Source organism: Neoarius graeffei, chromosome 1, assembly GCF_027579695.1.
Source record: "Neoarius graeffei isolate fNeoGra1 chromosome 1, fNeoGra1.pri, whole genome shotgun sequence".
In the NCBI taxonomy this organism is placed as follows: Eukaryota; Metazoa; Chordata; class Actinopteri; order Siluriformes; family Ariidae; genus Neoarius; species Neoarius graeffei.
The window spans coordinates 25628474-25633149 of NC_083569.1; the positions used below are offsets into that span (position 1 = coordinate 25628474).

A 4676-nucleotide genomic window follows, 5' to 3' on the forward strand; every position below is an offset into this window, starting at 1 on the left:
GGACTCCATGTGAGGAGATTGGGTTGTTTTAGTGGCAAAACCCTTGAAGCTCACCAACTGATATTCATGCACATGGGAGTCAAAATACACTCCCCCAGAATAAAAGTCCACTTCTGGTCAATCGCTCACTTGAAAATAAACAAACAACAAATGGAAACTCAGGCATGGTTCCATAAAGCAACAAGCAGGTCAGGAAGGGCAGTTTGGGGGGCTTGCGGTAGTTAGTTGGACAAACCCTGCTGTGCAGGAGGGGAATTAGCTCAAGTGGTAGAGCGCTTGCTTCGCATGTAAGAGGTAGTGGGATCGATGCCCACATTCTCCAAATGTGCTACCTTGCTTGCACTTTAGCAAGAAACTTTCTTATCATCTGCAGTTTCAGCCAAGTCAAGATCAAATTCCTTTCGCCACATTCAAAACAGCACATCTGTGAAAACAGCCAGTATTTGGATTAAAACAATGACCAAATCAACTAACTGCACGTTAATTTTCTGCTGATATGCTCCTCTGAAGAGCTCTGAAGGTTAGCTGTCACAGATTCCTTTCAGTTTGCTTGTCTTTATTTCTTGAATTGCTGACTGACCTCAGTACATCCGACTTACATTTTTCAACAGGGTTGTCATATTTCCACCATCCATTGTAAAATTCTAACTCTCGCTTGTGTGCAAAGTCAGCTTAGACAGCTTTTACAAACTGAAAATATGATGCTTACCTGCTTGTATTCTTAAACCTGCTTGCGAGCACCTGTCCTAAAAAAACACTTTTCACCACCTTTGGCCCAGCTGCTCTCACCAAACAATGAAGCAACAAATGCTTCCTGAGGCATACCCCAAAAGTGTGAGAAGCATGCCAGAGACTCCATGTTGGGAGATTGGGTTGTTTTAGTGGCAAAACCCTTGAAGCTCACCGACTGGTATTCACGCACATGGGAGTCAAAATACACTCCCCCAGAATAAAAGTCCACTTCTGGGCAATCACTCACTTAAAAATAAACAAACAACGGAAACTCAGGCATGGTTCCAGAGAGCAACAAGCAGGTCAGGAAGAGCAGTTTGAGGGGCTTGCGTTAGTTAGTTGGACAAACCCTGATATGCAGCAGGGGAATTAGCTCATGAGTATCAGTACTGGAGTACATTTTGAATTCATAATTGTACTCAAGTAAGAGTGAATAGCATTATCCACTAAAACTACTCCTATAAATGCAATTCATTGTAAAACATTCCTTAAATATATGCAATGGAGTAAACATAAAATGTGTTACTATCCATCTGTGCTCTGCTGAATCTTATGATGGTATTACGCAGTTCACTAATAGCAGGTTTTCTGAGCACATCCCTGAGTTCATTCATTTATCTTCAGTAAGTGATTCATCTTGGAGCTGGAGCCTCACACTGGGTGTTCGGGGGAATTTTGGGGGAATTCACTCCAGAAGGAACATCACTCATTTACTGGGCAGCATGCACACACATACAGTACGTATGGACACTTTTTAACACAATTTAGCATCACAAATCTACCTACTGGTTTTGGACAGTGGGAGGAAAGTGTAGACCCCAATATAAATCCATGTAGACATAGGGAGATCATGTCAAACTTCGCAGACAGTGACCTGTGCTTATTTTGTGTTTGATGATTTTTTTTTCCTGACTTTTCATCCAGTGACCTTTTTCTTGTGTCTGGTGCAATTCCAGTTGTGGTGTACAGCTCTACCCAGTAACACTCCTGCACGTTGAGACTAAACCCCTGTGCCTAATATTTGGATATGCATGCTGGGTCCTGCAACCACCTTTCTAGATTGAGTTATGGAGGAAAAATTGTACAAATTGTTGCATGACAGAGAATGAAAAGTGACCAACGGCTCACATTCACAAAAGCATCCCCCCCATGTCTGTTACTTTGTCTTTCACATATAATAATAGCAATATTTTGTGTTTGCCAGATGAGGATGGGTTACCTTTTGAGTCTGGTTGCTCTCAAGGTTTCTTCCTCATATCATCTCAGGAACTTTTTCCTTGTCATTGTCGCCTCTGGCTTGCTCACTAGGGATACATTTATAAATTTAAATTTTATATCTGGAATTGAGCCCTGTGATGACCTGGCGACTTGTCCAGGGTGTACCCCGCCTTTCGCCCGTAGTCAGCTGGGATAGGCTCCAGCTTGCCTGCAACCCTGTAGAAGGATAAAGCGGCTAGAGATAATGAGATGAGATGAGAAATAAATGAAACAATGGCCTTACATATACTTCATCAAATAGTGTATCATCAAATCGGATCATAAAACAAAGCAAATGTGACTGATGGTTTCTTATTCATCCATCTCATCTTTGTTGTATTTACATGATTGTACTATAAAGTCTCGATGGAATGTTTTAAAAATCCGTTTGCTTTAACAAATGCTTGATTTGCAGGAAAATAGTACATACAGGGACACACCCTGTGAATTACATACATTTAAATCAAAACATTCCTGCCAGGTTTTTATTAGTTTTGATTAGAATAATTCCTTTCCCTATTTTACTCATATGAAATAAGGAAGGTTTATTTCTTCAGGATGGAAACTTGGCTCAGTAATCATAAATAAAGCTTTCTTTAAATAGTTTGGCAATGTAATCTGACTTTGTGTGTATACAACATATACAATAACAAAAATGAGTACACACAGCTACCTACAACATGCAGGTGACATCGCATGACCACATGATTAATGGTTTCTGTATTCACATGATTCTAATAACTATAAACACACACACACACACACACTTCCATAACTTTATACACATCGATACATGAAATCCTTCATCATAATAAAGGCTTTATTCGGATCAGGGTCACAGTGGATCTGGAGCCAGTTATGGGAACACTGGGTGAGAGTCAGGCATATACCAAATACCTACATCATACAATAGTTTCAAGACAAAAAAAAAAAAAAAATGCAAGACAACACTATTCTTTCTTCCACAGGAACTGTTTTAAATAAATTTAATTTAAATTCAATTTTGTGGTTTTTGTTGGGAATTCTGAAAAGAAGTTTCAGAAGCCAGCTTCACTGAAATCTCTCTCTCTCTCTCTCTCATCTATACCTGCTTGCACTAGGGTGACCAGATTTAAGATTGTGAAAAACAGGAATCCAATCAAAATACTGAATGAGCAGAGGGAATATTTTCACTGCTCCATGCTTGCTGCCATCAGTAGACACGCCACGGTAGGGAATATCTTGAAGTGCTTCTAGAGCAAAGTCAACAGAATGTGGGGCTATCACGGCGTTTACAATTGTTTCTGTCTTTGTTTGAGCACTTGAGAATTTTTGAGCTGTTGGGGAATCTGTGAAAACCTTTTTTAACAAGCCAGATGTGCAGTCCATTGACCTGTAGCTTTCATGGTGCTTAACTGTGTGAAAAGCATAGACACCCTCTGCTGCAGTGACAGCTGTGCTCTCGGATCTTCAAACTGTTCATGGGGGGGGGGGGGCATCCTCACATATTTCACACATATAAAATGTTGTATGCATCCATGTTCTTCCATCTGTATGTCCATGTAGAAGTTACAGGGAGATGGTAATACTTTTTATGTTTTTCTCTATTTGAACGATCGTAACAACCAAAAACAGTGCAAAAACGAACCATATGTAAGACCCATCAAGCGTTGCTTACAAGAAAGATGGTGTCTGGTTGTCCACCAGAAGAAATTATCACCTGGGACCATGCACAAGGGGTCTATTGCGTAACCAGAAACTCACAAGCATCTGAATTATTTCTGAATTCATTATACTCTTAATTTGAAGTCTTTTTTTGACGTTATCAACTGTGAATTGATGGAGACTTGAGTGCAAAGTGTTTTACAGAAATTGCACACCAAAGACACCTTCAGCTCCTCAATCTCACTGATCTTCAAACTGTCCATATGAGGCCATTTTCACCAGCAGAAAGTGGTCTTCAGGTGATGAGAAATCATGAGTAGCCCTTGCTCACCTTCTGGTGGTAGTGTTCTCAATATCCCCTCTTTTATCTGGATCATCTTTCTACCTTCAGAATATCCTTTTCAGACCCTGGTGAGAATTGAACTCACAATCTCTGGTTTACAAGACCAGTGCCCTGACCACTGAGCTATGATTCAATCTTCAAGTGCCACTTGTGCAACAAGTCACCATTTTTCCAAATTTTCAAAATTTGCAACAGACCCCTTGCACTGACGTCACACTTACGTTAGCAACCATTACTGCCCTTGTCCTGGGGGAGAAGTGAACTTTGTTTCCATACTGAAGGCAAACGATATTGAAGATGTCAGACGTCTGCAATTCAAAGAAAACTACCCCTAAAAAAAAATTACTACTGTAGTGCTTCGATAATCTAAGTCAGAGAGAAGCAAAGGATAGATACATGCAGAAGTTAGAGTTTATTTATGGTTATGATCCATGCAATATTGCTCGAAACGATTGGAGTGACGATGTGCATTTGTGGCCGAGGTTTACCTACATGGATGTTGGAATGTACCTTCTCACTGCATTTTCTCTGTTTTAATTTAAAAACAAAACAAAAAAAAACCCTTTACTGTTTACTGAAAGAGAAGGGCAGGGAGGCTTAAGAATCCAGCAGCTGTGGTTTGTTTATACCCGATACTAAATCTTGCAGTGTCCAAGCCTACAAAAAGCAAGATTTGGAGACAGTTTCATTAACTCTTCAG

The 4676-nt window shown here is 40.1% G+C and overlaps 1 non-coding gene across 1 annotated transcript; it reads left to right on the top strand.

Annotated features, from left to right (window-relative positions):
• The first annotated feature begins 249 nt into the window (after positions 1–249).
• On the top strand, positions 250–322 carry trnaa-cgc (transfer RNA alanine (anticodon CGC)). The gene has a single exon. It is a non-coding gene; the product is annotated as a tRNA-Ala (tRNA).
• The last annotated feature ends 4354 nt before the right edge of the window (positions 323–4676 follow it).